The sequence below is a fragment of the Triplophysa dalaica genome, chromosome 5, assembly GCF_015846415.1.
Source record: "Triplophysa dalaica isolate WHDGS20190420 chromosome 5, ASM1584641v1, whole genome shotgun sequence".
In the NCBI taxonomy this organism is placed as follows: domain Eukaryota; kingdom Metazoa; phylum Chordata; class Actinopteri; order Cypriniformes; family Nemacheilidae; genus Triplophysa; species Triplophysa dalaica.
Window position 1 is genome coordinate 17,383,398 of NC_079546.1, and position 15,920 is coordinate 17,399,317.

Below are 15,920 nucleotides of genomic sequence, written 5' to 3' on the forward strand. Positions count from 1 at the left end.
ACGCCTGTTGGAGCATAGTTCCCTTTCTGTCGGTCTCTCGACGTTGTGTCGAGAACGACAGATGGGGTTCGCCCTTGAGAACCAATCAACTCTGACTACTATAGAAAAGGCCAATGAAATTTGGCGAATGAAATTTGCATGCCGGGCTCTGCCCCCGGATATCCGGTATAAAAGGAAGCCGGCGTGCAGCATTCATTTACCTTTTGTTCTTCAGAGCCTTCGCTCATGACTACGAACTGAACGAATTCAATGAATTCTTCGTCTTCTTCTACTGCCGGATCTACGACGTGTAGCAGCGGATTGTCCCTACCTGCAGCGACCTTCCCCTGGGCGTCTCGGCAGTTCCGAGGGTGTGAGATTTATCTAAAAGTCCTTTTCAGGACTGACTGAGCATTCTCCAGCGCGGCTGTTCTCTTTGGTGCGGAAAGGAATGGATACGATCGCTGCATTAGGTGTGTGGGCGTCCAGCACACTGAAGCAGCGTTCGTTGACACATCTGCCCGCACTGCGGGTAGATTGTCATTCAGAAGTTGCGGTCACGGGTGGCTGTCTTCCTACGGGAACCAGCCACCATTTCGTCTGTTACCAGGGCTGTGACATCTGTGGCTACGGCCTGATGACCACCCACGTTAGCAGCGTTAGTGATATGGGGAACTCTGCGAACGTAAACCCGCCAGCTAAGTGCTTACGGGCCGATCGCACCCCGATTCGCTTTTCTGAACGTTCCCCAACCGGCGGTGGCATACCGTCCGGATTCTCACGCACACACAACGAGAACGACATGTCCCGCTGTTCTCTTGGGTGCGGCAGGGGACTGACACGATCGCTGCATTAGGTGTGTGGGCGTCCAGCACACTGAAGCAGCGTTCGTTGACACATCTGCGCGCACTGCGGGCAGATTGTCATTCAGAAGTTGCGGTCACGGGTGGCTGTCTTCCTACGGGAACCAGCCACCATTTCGTCTGCTACCCGAGCGGTGACATCTGTGGCTACGGCCCCGATGACCACCCACGTTAGCAGCGTTAGTGATATGGGGAACTCTGCGAACGTAAACCCGCCAGCTAAGTGCTCACGGGCCGATCGCACCCCGATTGGCTCTTCTGAACGTTCCCCAAACGGCGGTGGCATACCGTCCGGATTCTCACGCACACACATCGGGAACGATGTGTGACGTAGATGAGATGTCGCTCGCAGCATCGGAGGGAGACTGACATCCGACTCTGACGAATCCGAGCTCCACCCCCAGCGGTCGAGTTAGGAGGAAGCAGAAATGTCATTCATGCTAACCCGGGGTTCCGGAGGTGCATGAGGAGCTGTGTAAAACTTGGAGCGCTGCACTCTCGGACCGCTCCAGTGAAAACCAGCTCCACCTCCCTTACTTCCCTCGATGGTGGGGCAGCCAAGGACTGCGTCGAGATCCCCCGAGTGGAACGTCCGCCCGCGGTGCACCTGTGCCGCGGACGGCTACCACCTGGGGGGAATCGGCCGCGCCTACGGTCCAAAGCACGTAAGACTTCGGCATCACTGGTGTTGAGGGCTTGCGATGCCGCGGACCAGGCTGCCCCCTCTCTCTTCGCCATGGTCATCCTGCAGGTCCGCCAGGCCAAGGCGTTGAGAGAGCCCCGCGAGGGTAAGGCCGACCTGGGTATAATGCAGGATCTCCGTGCCGCCGCTGACAGCGCTCTACGGGCGACTAAGGCGGCGGCACGGGCCCTGGGTCGGACGATGTCCACGGTAGTGGTCCAGGAGAGACACCCCCGGCTATACCTTGTGCAGAAGAGTGATACCAAGGAAGTCCGCTTTCTTGATGCACTCATCTCGCAGGGTGGGTTGTTGGTAAAGACCGTCGAGGACTGCGCTCAGCAGTTTTTGACGGTGAAGCAGACAGTGGCAATTAACCACATTTTTCTCACCGCGACTCGGCCGCCTGAAGGCCTCCGAGATCCCGCGTGATGTCTGCTTCCCTGCAACCCAGGACCCCTTCGACATCGATTCCGGTTCCTGTGCCCCCACAGGCGGCACCCCGGAAGCAGAGGTCGAGGGGGAAACCTCCACCCCGTCAGCAAACTTCTCACGAGAAGGGACCCTGGCGGGAAGACTCCAGGGAGAACAACATCGGGACCGAACCATCACAGCCACGGCTCTGATCGGTCGGTACGTGACGACTCCTGCCTCGTCACCAAAGCCGGGCCCTTTTCAGGGCCTGGCGCCCACTTACTCACAGAGTTTTTCGGTCTCCCCGGGTGTACTTGCAGCCGATCCCACACTCCACTGGACTGTGCTCGGCGAACCGACCTCACACCCTGGCGAGGTGTGAGGTCGTACACATACGACAGCTGTCACCACTCTCAAACCGACAGTGCGTGCCATTGTCCCGCCAGGCAGGTAAAAAGGCGGAGCCATCCTTCCCTCCGGGGACCCCCCGCGACAGATGGTTAGCTCCGCCAGCCGACGAACCACCCCCCGTGGAAATGATGAAGCAGACTGCCCCCTTGGTCACCCTGTACAGTCCCTGGGAGCTCAAGAGCTGCCCACACTGTCTCGCTGGCTAATGCGGGTGGTCCGTCTTGGTTACTCGATCCAGTTTCCCAGAGACTTCTGGCAAAACAGGCATTGAGTTCGTCCAAAATCAAGACGTTCAGTGGGTCACAACCTGCACTTCATCATTCCCAAGAAAGACGGCGGGTTGCCATAGGTCTGTGTACCCTGAACAAGCACCTTCACGAGTTGCTGTTCAGATGCTCACGCAGAGGCGCATCCTGACATCTATCAGGTGTCAGGATTGGTTTGTGGCAATCGACCTGAAGGACGCTTACTCTAATGTCTCGATCCCCTCGACACTGCCCCGTTCCCATGGTTCGAGTTCGAGGGGTGGGCATATCAGTACAGAGTCCTCCCTTTCGGTCTGTCCCTGAACTATCTCGACGACTGGCAAACACTCGTGAGATCTGTTCTGTACACAGAGGGACCTGGTGCTCCGGCATCTAGATCGATTGGGATTTCAGGTCAACCGAGAAAAGAGCAAACTCTCCCCAGTGCAGAGCATCCTCTTTCTCGGTATGGAACCAAACTCTGTCACCATGACGGCACAGCTGTCCGCAGCACGTGCCCAGTCAGTGTTGGAACTGGAGGCTCCTGGGACACATGGCATCCTCCGCGGGGGTAAGACCCCTCGGGCTGATGCACATGAGACCGCTTCAACACTGGCCACAGAGTCAAGTTCCGAGGACAGCGTGGCACACCGGCAGCAGGCGCATGGTGATGACGCCCTGCTGCCGACGCACCCTAACCCCTTGGTCTTCCATGACCTTCCTCCGGGCGGGGGTTCCCCTCGGGCAGGTTACGAGGCACGTCGTGGTGACGACGGACGCCTCGCTGCAGGGGTGGGGTGCAGTGTGCAACGGGCACGCAGACGCGGGGCGCTGGACGGGCCCCCGTCTGCGCTGTGCAATTGCCTAGAGTGGTGTACGCTCACGGTAACTAACACAACTTGCCCGACGCCTCCTCCTGTGGAGTTAGCAGGTGATCCGCTCCCTTCGGGCCACACACATCCCAGGCAGACTGAACCAGACAGCCGACACGCTCTCTCGTCAGTATACGCCTTGCGGAGAGTGGCGACTCCACCCCCGGTCCAGCTCATTTTGGGTGTTGTTCGGACAGGCACAGATAGACCTCTTTGCCTCCCATGACACCACCCATTGTCTGCTTTGGTACTCCCTGACCGAGGCCCCCCTCGGCACGGATGCCCTGGCGCACAGCTGACCACGGGACGGGCGGAAGCACACCTTCCCCCCCCCAGGAGCCTCCTTGCACAAACACTGTGCAAGGTCAGGGAAGAGGAGCACCAAGAGTATTGGTTACACCACACTTGTCTAACCGCACTTGGCTTCAGAGTTGATGCTCTGAACAGCGACTCCCCCTGAACCATTCCCCTGACAGAGGACCTGCTCTCTCAGGGGAAGGACACGTTCTGGCATCCCAGATCAGACCTCTGGAACACCCATGTCTGGTCTCTAGACAGGACGAGAAAATCCTGAGATGGCTACTCCCCCTCTATGGCTGAGACCATCACCCAGGCTAGGGCCCCATCTACTAGGCGGTCACACGCCTCTAGACGGCGCCTCTTCTCGTCCTGGTGTCTCTCTCTCTCAACGAGAAAAGACCCACTGAGGTGCTTGATCAGGATTGTGTTCCCCTTCTCACGAGACTGGAGACTAACATCTCCCCTCCAAACTGAAGTGTATGTAGTCGCTATCGCCACTCATCACGACTCAGTTGATGGAAAGTTTCTAGGGCAACTCGACCTGATCACCAGGTTCCTAACGGGCGCGAGAGGGCGGAATCCGCCTCATCTCCGCTCCATACCCTCTTGAGAGCCCCTCAGAGGTTCCGATCTTCCTCACCTGAGTAAGACAGCCCTCCTGTTGGTGCTCGCTTCCGTCAAGAGGGTAGGGGACCTCCAAGCATTCTCTGTGTCCCCGGATTGCCTTAAATTCGGCCCTGGTAATTCTCACGTTATCTTGAGACCCAGGCCCGGATACGTGCCCAAAGTTCCCACTTCTCCCTTCGGGGACCAAGTGGTGGACTTGCAGGCGCTCCCCACTGGGGAGGAAGACCCAACCCCATCCGTGTTGTGTCCTGGACCGCACGCAGAGCTTCAGTAGCTCTGACCAGCAGTTTGTGTTGGAGGACAGCAGAAGGGGAAGGCTGTCTCCAAGCAGAGTCTGGCGCACTGGGTCGTGAATGCCGTTACGACGGCATTTCGATCTCAGAATCTCCCATGCCCATTGGCAGTGTGGGCTCACTCCACCGGAGTTTAGCCACCTCCTGGGCACTGGCAGAAGCACCTCTCTAGCAGACATCTGTAGAGCTACGGGTTGGGCTACGCCCAAACACCTTCGCAAGGGTTAACAACCTTCGCGTAAACCTGGTGTCAGCCCACGTCCTGCGTGGCGACATGTAGGACTGGCATCCGGGGGGGCGTATGCCTGCGAAAGCACCTCCCCACCCTCCAAGAGGTTGGGTCAGTGTGCTATCTACCCTTTTCTTCTTACCCAAACACATGGCTAAGAAAATTGGTACCTCACCAACCTTCCTTCTTACCCAGACACTGGTTAAGAACAGGCATTCCATCCATCACTAAGCAAGCACCTCCTGGGGGTTGGCTGGGCAGAGCAGCCTTCCCCCTTAGGCCGGGAAACCTTATGACCTATCACAGATAGTTCTAACCGGACCTGTGCTATCGGACGCAGTAACACCCCCACCGTGGGCTGTTCCGTCTGTTATACCCTCATGACAATGGTTCCCACACATGGTAACCCATGAGCTTCCCCAGGTGGACCTCCACCTCGCGGTACTACCCAGTCCGCCCGTTCCATGCGTTCTCCTCCAAGGACGAGACCATATCATATCTCCACCATATTCCTCCCCACGGGTAGGAGGTGGCCTCTGCAGCGCTTCTCTGATTAAGAGTTGCGCTTTTCCCGGTGTAAACCCGAGCCGGACGGCCTCTCGCCTGTAGAGAGCTAAGGCCCCGTCCGTGAAAGGTTACCGGTCAGGGCTGTACCCATCTTTCTCCCAGAAAGCTCTGGAACCCCCCGACCACCACACTGGAAGGTTACAAGTTTCACGAAAGCGTCGAGCTGACACGCCCAGGCTTGTTACCGTCGCTTCGCTGAGATTGTGACGCGATACAGCGTTTGTGGCGTTTTCCATAGATAACCCCATCTGTCGTTCTCGACACAACGTCGAGAGACCGACAGAAAGGGAACGTCTTGGTTACGTATGTAACCTCAGTTCCCTGATGGAGGGAACGAGACGTTGTGTCCCTTATGCCACAAACACGTATCGTATTCTGCTGCAGTCGTGAGAGGATCTCAGGCTCTTCAGAACAAGAGGTAAATGAATGCTGCACGCCGGCTTCCTTTTATACCGGATATCCGGGGGCGGAGCCCGGCATGCAAATTTCATTCGCCAAATTTCATTGGCCTTTTCTATAGTGGTCAGAGTTGATTGGTTCTCAAGGGCGAACCCCATCTGTCGTTCTCGACACAACGTCTCGTTCCCTCCATCAGGGAACTGAGGTTACATACGTAACCAAGACGTTTTCTATACATAATAACTTTCATTTTCACTTTCAACAACTTTTGAAGGCATTTCTAGCGAGAAATTAGTTTTTAAATATGTGATTAGTTATTGCTCTCTGTTTATAATTTAAATAGACTTCTGTTAAGCTCCCTATCCGTTTCTCTCGGCTGCCTTCCTGCACAGACGCTGCCTATGAAGTCTTGACGTTCGGCTGCTGTTTGTAACCAAAACTGCGACTACTGCAGGAACGGTATTTTTAGATATTATTTTCCCCTTAGATAAATAAGCCCACATAAATGAATGAATAAGTGTAGCCTATGTATGGAGCCGAGGGTGTTGGAGTTGTGTCGATGTCCAAATATTTATGGACCTGACCGCAGTTTCTATACCTTATTTGGTTGTAACAGGTGTCTTATTGTGCACTATATAAGGATTTGTCTTACCTGAAATAAATGAGTTCAAAAGCTGGATGCCTTTGTGTCTAGTTCTTGTGCTCCCAGATCTGCAAAAGAATTCTCTCACAACATCCAACCTATTTCTGATTTGATTTAAGGGTAATCCAAACACAGAAAGAAGCTTCGTGTTCAAAAGGAACCTGAAGTTTAACAGGTATAAAGGGATTTTTATGGTTTTGACACCGCAATTTTTTTAAGCCGCGGAATACCTTGAAAACGGTTATCGGCCCATGCCTAAATACAAGATGCCGCTTGTTTGCTGCACACAGGGTTCTTGGTGGGGTGTAGGTGTGTGGGAGGGTGTGAAAGTTTGCCGGTGCAGATCCAGTGATAGTCATGTAGACAAGCATAAGTGACTTGAATCTGATACGAGCATCAAGGGGTAGCCAGTGCAGAGAAATGAAAATGGGTGTCACATGAGCCCGTTTTGGCTGTTGGAAGATAAGGTGTGCTGCTGCATTTTGAACCAGCTGGAGCGGTTTTATAGCCTTTGCAGGAAGACCAGCAAGAAGTGAATTGCAGTAGACCAACCTTGAGATTTCCTGGGCCTGGACAAGGAGTTGCGTCGCATGCTCAGTGAGAAAGGGTCTAACCTTTCTATTGTTAAATAAGGCATGTTGGCATGACCGCGTTGTCTTTGCAATGTGATCATTGAAGGACAGCTGTTGATCAAATATGACGCCGAGTTTCCTGGCTGTTTTGGAAGGAATGATTGTTGAATTGCTTAAGTTTGATTGTGAGATTGTAATGCACCATGGGGTGTGCCAGAAAGACGAGTAGTTTTGTCTTGGCAGGTTTCAGCTGGAGGTGATGCCCTTTCATTCAAGCTGAGATGTCTTCTAGGCAGGCTGTAATGCAAGTATCAACTGGGTGAAACGAGATGTAAATCTGGGTGTCGTCAGCATAACAGTGATACGAGAAGACATGTGCCTGTTTGATGGGTCCCAAGGAAGTTGTGTAGATGGATAAAACAATGGTGACAATCAACAAAAGAAAGCGTCCAGCTGCAATGCATGCTGGGTAACATCATAGTACAAAACTCATTCATGACTCCCAGCATGTATTTGAGTTGATCTGTTTATCTTTTTTTTCAAAGTTTGATGATTGTCACCATTGTTGAGGTTTTCATGATGACTGTTGATGTCAAAGAGTGCCCAGTAAATTACCTGTTTATTTTATCACAACTAATATTATGGAAGCAAAAAATATTATGGAAGCAAAAAACAGCATATAGTTTAAATCATATATTTCATTAGATTTCCTCAATGTATAGTTGTTTGGCTGAAAATGTACACAGGACCATTCACAGCATTCCCCCAGAACGTTTTGATTGGCAAATGTTTCTTGGTCCTACGCCTTTCACATATGATATATACTTATAAAAATATTATTTGACCTTTATACTTCTTTGTTGCTATCAGAATGTGAAGAGACTTCCAAACAACATGACAAATGTTTCTGGACAGGATCACCCCCCCTGCTTTTAAATGAAGCCTATTTTTGAAAGCCTATGAGAAAATGAACCGATCAGATTTTGCACTCCTTCTGACGTATGCAGCCATTCTTATTATAAAATTACCGCCCCTTTTTCTGAAGTTGTCCACCCATAATTCTGCCGCCATTTTTGTTTTCGTAAGCTACATGCCTGAATTAGTTCCGACACCATGGCAAAAGTAAGAAAAGCAGAACTAATCATGCTAACAGTTCTGTTTTTGGCTGCATTGAGCAGCACAGAACACTGTTCCCAGCCTCACAGGAGACAAGAGATTACAAAGATTGTCCTGTGTTCTGTTACTTTCACTTAGAGAAAACACGATGCATTTGTTTTGTGTACCTTAACTTATAGAAAGCAGTGTGCATGGTTTGTCATTCACCTTTTGTTCTTTGTTGCCTGTAATCCTATGAGCAATTATGAAAATGGACGGTGGGTTGCAGGAGTGAAACATTCTGTACAAAACAGATTCGAAACTATCACTTTTGTATCCCTCTGGGTGTGGAATATATTCAATTCAATTCAAGTTTATTTATATAGCGCTTTTCACAATGTGCATTGTTCCAAAGCAGCTTTACAGGGGCAAACAGGAAAAACACAAAAAAGGTATAACATAGCACAGTGCATGGTGTTTATAGAACGAGCAAGATCATTCTAATAAATAATATCAAATTAATGAATAAATAAATAAACGCAGTCTCCCGGTGAGCAAGCCAACACTGCCCTGCTGTGACGAGGAACCCCGACTCCAATGATTGATTAATGGAGAAAAAACCTCGGGAGCAACCAGGCTCAGCCGGGAGGGCCAGATCCCCTCTGACGTGTCAAAGCTGCACTCAGTGGCCCTGAGCAAATATCCACGAGGAAGAGGGAGAGCCCACCATTCGCAACCCAGAAAGTCCCACTCACCGAAAACCGTGCAACCCGGTCCCACTCCACGATCGACACCAGAAAACAGAGGAACAACCAGGGAAAATAGTAATGGCATGTTGTAACTTTATTCCTCTGTTGTCCAACATCGACCACAAAACAAGGTCAAACGGGACCCACACAGCCCCAGCAAATGAATCCCCCCAACCACAACCAACGAGACCCCTCACTCCCCACAAACACCCACCCAGGAACCTCCAATCAGGGCCACTGAATGCAGCTATAACTTCAAACTGTTGACATGTGATGTAAGTTTAGCATTAAATAGCAGGTCTTGTAATTTCAGCATTAATGTGACAAGTAGTCCGTCTTTGCTCTTGGTTGGGGATGAAGTGGTCTAAGCTGGGATGGTCCGATGGTCGTATTTCTCTTGGGTGGTGGTGGATTTGCCTAAAATGTAGCTAGGATGGTCAGTCAGTCTGCAGCTGTAGCTGACGTAATCTCTACTTGGGGATGGCATATGTCGATCATCTGGACCTGGCGGAATTTCTTCCTACCTCGGGATGGGCATCCCGATGCGGAGGCAGAAAGAGAATAATTAGCGTAGCTGCTTTTCATTAACTATGCATTAAGTGAAAGCTTGGCTGAAAATATGTGTCTTTAGTCTAATATAAATTAGGAGAGTGTGTCTGAACCTCCAATAGTATCAGGATGGCTATTCCAGAGTTTATGTGCTACATATGAGAAAGCTCGACCCCCTTTGGTGGATTTAGTCATTCCATGTGTTACCAAAAGTCCTGAGTTTTGAGATCTTAGAGAGCGTGATGGGTTGTAATGTGATGTATTGTGAATGTTTTTGGTGCTATAACTAATATTTCTGTTTTGCTAGAGTTTAAAAGAAGGAAATTGCTAGTCATCCAATGTTTTATGTCTTTGATGCACTCTGCCAGTTTGAGGGAATCATCTGGTCTTGTTGAGATATATAGCTGAGTATCATCTGCAAACCAGTGGAAGCTAATTCCATGTTTTCTAATGATGTTGCCAAGGGGCAGCATGTATATGGAAAAAACAGGGCCCTAAAACCGATCCCTGAGGTAATCCATAATTTACTTGCGTGAGATTTGACGATTTCCCATTTAAATGGACATATTGATATCTGACTGTTAAGTAAGATCTTTCTGCCGTTCCCAGCCCAGTGCAATAGGCCTCTGCAGGACTATGCTCGGGATGTTGAGGTGCTGGTGAGTGGCTACCTAATGGCTGGGATGGACAACCCACCATCTTTTCCTGAGCGGGAGGAGTTGGTTTATAAGCCGTTCCCACAGTTAGTGGGAAGTGGTTACAAAGATTCCTCTCCCAGCTGTTATCCAGTCTCCTCTCATCCCGGGTTTGGGTCCATCCCAGAGGACCATGTGGTGGGTACTCTCACCTTGGGGAATTCCACACGGTCCTCCTCACCTCCTGTAGTCCCTCCGGTGGACTGGGCGGGGTCCAGCCCAGCAGTCCTGCCCATCCCCAGTCCTGCCCTTCCCCAGTCAAGCCCCCCGGGGCTCGGCCCCACAGGCTAAAACTTCCTCACCCAGTCCCACCCCTTTTGGAAATCCCCCCATGTACTCTTGTTTGACCCACCCCCCCTCCCTTGTTTGTTATTTTTGTTGTCCCACCCCAACCCATTAATTGTTCTCGCCTGTCTGCCCCTAATTTTGTTCTCTATGTTTTGTTTAGTCTTGTCAAGATCCCAGTCTGTCTTGTCCTGTGAGTTTTCTCGAGGAGTGTCAGGATGTCGCTCCTTAAGGCGGGGGTTCTGTCAAGGTTCTGCCTATCATTGTTGGCTAATTCTTGGTCTTGAGGCAGAACCAAAGCAGAACTTCCTGTTTTATGTGGGGAGAGACGTTTTGGCCTCGCGGCTTTCCATACTCTCCCCGAGTCTCGTCTGTGTTCCCGCCTTTTTCGTCTCGTTAGCTTTCCCTTAGTGTTTAATCCCCAGCACCTGTTCCCTATTAATTATCCTGTGTTTTTTCCCTTTAAATAGTCCTCATGTTTCATTGTCTTGTGTCGGTCATTGCATGTGTTTTCCTGTCTGTGCCTTTTCGATTGGATTACCTGTTGACCATGACCATGACCATGACCATGACCATGACCATGACCATGACCATGACCATGACCATGACCATGACCATGCTTCTGTCTCTGTTATCCTGTAATGTCTAGTAAGTTGTTAGTTTAGTTAATGTCATGTATTTTTTTAGTCTAGTGTTAAGTAGTCTTCGTTCTGTGCCTTTATATATTTGTCAGTTCCTGTTTTTCCCCATCATGGGTCTTTGTTTTGTGTTTATTTGTTTAAATAAAACCTTTTTGTTAACCCCTTCACCACCGTGCCTGCCTGCATTTGGGTTCTCCCCCTCCGTTTCATGACCCATACCACAGCTTTCAATTTCTTGGAGAATGTCTTGCAGAAAGTTGATAATAGCTCTTCTGTATGATGAAGTCTGTATCAGCCTGTGGAATAAAACAACAGTTATCAATTTTCATGTACTTAGAGCAATAGATTTTCTGCAAACATGTTCTGTAAGGAACAAATGTTTGACAAATATTTGTTTTACTCCGTAAACAATTATTTTCCTGTAGATATTAATTCCTAAAACGAGACCATTACTAAAATGAAATACATGACATAGCTCAGGCATCTCAGTGAATGTTTTTTAGTCCAGTTAATGATACCTTATCATCTTCCACCACACCGGGGACAAAGAACTGTCTGCAAAGATCATAATGGTTTTCCAGGATGTCCACAAAATTGTATACTTGAAGACCGTTTCGGCTTTGTTTCAACAGAGGGATCAAACGTAGAGTTGCATGCAGCACGATAGATCAGAAAAAGAACAAGGAAAGTCTTGCATAATACATACATAATGTTGTGGCTAATGGATTGAAACAGTTTGCACGGTTTAAAATGTGAAGAAGTTTAAGTTATAAAAAAAATTCTGACCTTAATATGGCCTCTTTGTTCTCAGGTTTAATAGCCCCAGTGAAACCACAGTTAATTATTTGATCATTTCAACCTTATAAACATTAATCGGCTGTCAATTAAATAACTTTCCATATCATTAAATAATACCTATCTCCACATACACTTGCAAGCATGGGCAACTCTCTCTGTGTAAATATGTCTAGACACAGTCCTTAATCCTATAATGGCAGAAACACAAATGATTAAGTAATATACAGTAACAACCCAGTTCAAAACACAAGTAGTTATTTCTAATCAAGTCATTTGTTTAATTGGTCACTCATCATGCACCTGGATGGAATAAGTATTTAGCAATTCGTAACCAAGCTTTCCCTGTTTAAGTTTTTTTTCACTTCACAAACAATATTAAGTCTTAAAGATTTTTGTTAAACAGTCTCATTCAGTTCTTGTGAGAATCTGGATTTCGTCCGTGTCCTCTACAAATATTGCATCTGTGTACAATACAATATTCATATATCATATCTGTTCATTCATAGTAGTATTAGGTTCTATTCATATAACATATGCCTTACTGTTCTTGTTGTTTAACCTTGTTGAAAGTTGTATTCTGTCTTATGCTGTTTTATGCTGATACAGTTGTGTTTAAAATTATTCAACCCCCAATGCTGTAAATGGTTTTAGGGAATTTAGTGTACATTTGTAATTGTATTCAGAATGAAATCCTACAAGGACTTCTTAAAGAATTATATGCAACTAAAATGACATCAATTAGTTTTGTAATACAGTAGTAAATGTTTCTTTTGTGAATTCTTCATTGACATAATTATTCAACCCCTTAAAGACTACCACTCTGAAGAACAGAGGTTCAATTAAGTGTTTTCAATCAGGTATTGAAAACACCTGTGGATATCAGGGAGCAGCAATAAAGCCTAATAAGCACCAATTAGGCAGCTTTAAAATGACTGTGATACTCAGCTCCTTCTAGACATTTACTGGTGTGGTTACAAACATGGTGAGGTCAAGAGAATGGTCCAGGAAGACAAGAGAACAGGTGATTACTCTTCACAGGAAGGGCAATGGCTATAAGAAGATTGCAAAGATGTTAAACATACCAAGAGACACCATAGGAAGCATCATTCGCAAATTCAAGGCAAAGGGCACTGTTGAAACGCTACCTGGTCGTGGCAGAAAGAAGATGCTGACTTCGACTGCTGTGCGCTTCCTGAAGCGTAGAGTGGAGAAAAGTCCCTGTGTGACTGCTGAGGAACTGAGAAAAGATTTGTCAGATGTAGGAACTGAAGTTTCTGCTCAGACAATATGGCGTACCCTGCGTAATGAAGGCCTCCATGCCAGAACTCCCAGGCGCATCCCCTTGCTGTCCCCAAAGAATAAGAGTCGACTGCAGTATGCCACAAGTCATGTGGACAAACCACAGAAGTTTTGGGATAGTGTTCTGTGGACTGATGAAACAAAATTAGAACTGTTTGGGCCCATGGATCAACGCTATGTTTGGAGGAGGCCTATGAAGAAAAGAACACCTTGCCTACTGTGAAGCATGGCGGGGGGGTCAATCATGCTTTGGGGCTGTTTTGCTTCTGCAGGTACTGGGAAGCTTCAGCGTGTGCAAGGTACCATGAATTCTCTTCAGTACCAGGAGATATTGGATGACAATGTGATGCAGTCCGTCACAAACCTGAGGCTTGGAAGACATTGGACCTTTCAACAGGACAATGATCCCAAGCATACCTCCAAGTCCACTAGAGCATGGTTGCAGATTAAAGGCTGGAACATTTTGAAGTTTCCATCGCAGTCACCAGACTTAAATCCGATTGAGAACCTCTGGTGGGACTTAAAGAAAGCAGTTGCAGTGCGCAAGCCTAAGAATGTGACTGAACTGGAGGCTTTTGCTCATGATGAATGGGCGAAGATACCCGTAGATCGCTGCAAGACACTTGTGTCAAGCTATGCTTCACGTTTAAAAGCTGTTATAACTGTAAAAGGATGTTGTACTAAGTACTAAGATTGAATTTCACCTGGGGGTTGAATAAAACTGATACTGATGTGAGCTCAGAAAAGACATTTGTGGTTATTTCATTATAAATGTTATGTTATATTTGTCTGACCTACACGTGCCTCTTTGATTTAATTGTAAGCAGGATGACTGAATGATCATAATCAATGTCAAACCGACCAAAACAATCAATTTCAGTGGGGGTTGAATAATTTTGAACACAACTGTTTAAGTATATGTTGGTCTCCATCTCAAGGTTCCTAATGATGTCAAGGGACAATTGTTTTGATACTGTAATGTTGAGTACGTATATTGAAGACATACTTTGTGATATCATATCTGTTGTTCGCAGGAGGAAGAGAAATGTCTGGTGATTTTCCTCTCTGGTGGTTTTCCTTGACAAATGTTACCTCCTGTTTGATGTTTATAAATATTAGTCCTTACTACAATAAACTTTGGACTCTGATTGAACTAGACACCTGTGTCTGTGTCAAACTTTGTCTCCAGATCTGCAAACTCTGTGTGTTCCGTCGACTAGACTCTTCAACCGTAGAATATTGTTTAGACAAGGTGACATAAGAAGTTTACATTCTTACAGTTCTAAAGGATTTTTTGGTTGTGCTTTGCACATTCTAACAGTAAAAGTAAATACAAAAGAAATCTATTCTCAAATATAAAAAAATCCTTAACGATACAGCATTTTTATTCAGTTCACCTCAAAACTTGTGGTGGGTGTAGGAGAACAAGATTGTATTGAAGTGGTATGTATGGGCATAGAAGCTGGGGCTGTAGTGGAAACAGCACTGGTAATCTCACCAACTACTTTTACATCCTCATCATCATCAGTAGTCTTAAATGACAAAACTGGATATATATTCTGCCTAAAAGCAAACTTAACTGAAAAACATTTAATAGCTATATATGAAGATTTCTTACCTAACCCTAACGCTACATCTAAAGTTTGTCATGCCATTTTGCTGTGTACTAAACCTATTCGCTGCTCCATCAATGTTTCATGCCAAATCGCTATATTTCCTTGTTTAAAATATTCTGCAAGATGTAGTTTCTTTCCAAAACGCTATAAGTGCCGAACCTGTTTTTAGCCTAATTGCGATATGTCCTCTCGACCAATCAGAATTGGCTCGTTAGGGGTATTTGTATGCGTGTTATTTTTTAATTTGTTGTATGTGGTGGAAAATATTGAAACATGAAATTGAAAATATTTATTTTATTTTACTATTTAGTTTGTTACTATTTATTTTATTTGGTTGTTATTTATTTCATTCATTTGCATTTATTTGATTTATATTCATTTATAGTATGAGTCCCTGATGTCATATGTTGCATGTTCTCTTGTTTGTTTGTTTTTAAAAAGAAATTTACCAACATTTTTTAGAAAAAAAGCATGGATTTGCAGCATTTTGAAAAAAATAAAAATAAACTTTGAATTCATAATCGACAATATTGTTGTTTCATTTAACAATCATTGTTTAACATGTTCAGACTGAGCTAACAGATGATGGACATCAGCTGTCCTGCGTGTCCAAAAATTGGACTTAAGGACTTCGGTTGAACAAAAGTTGAAGTTTATTAATTAGAAAATCAGCGCTGGACAATCTCAGACACAATGTCTTTCAGACACTCTGCCCCGCCTCAATGGTTTACAACATTTTTATATGTGTATGTGTGGGTGTATCTTCCAGCTTGCTTCGGACCGTGGCCAACCCCTGAGTGCCTCCACATTTGCTGCTTTCTTTGTGTCCAGTGGAGGGATGCTTCATCTGATATTTTCGTAGACTACTCCCTTCTTCTTTTACTACCTGCAAGATAACACACTTCCCCCACCCAGTTTCCACATAAACTTTGTTTCTTAGACCCCACGCTATATGGGTATGTGCATTTATGTGTAGCAAACTCTCCTGTCCTCCTTTCCTGCCTGGAATGCTGCACACACACACACACACACACAACCCCCACATCCTGTTGAAAATACCATTTTGCACTAATATTCTCCCTTAACTCTGAGACCCTACT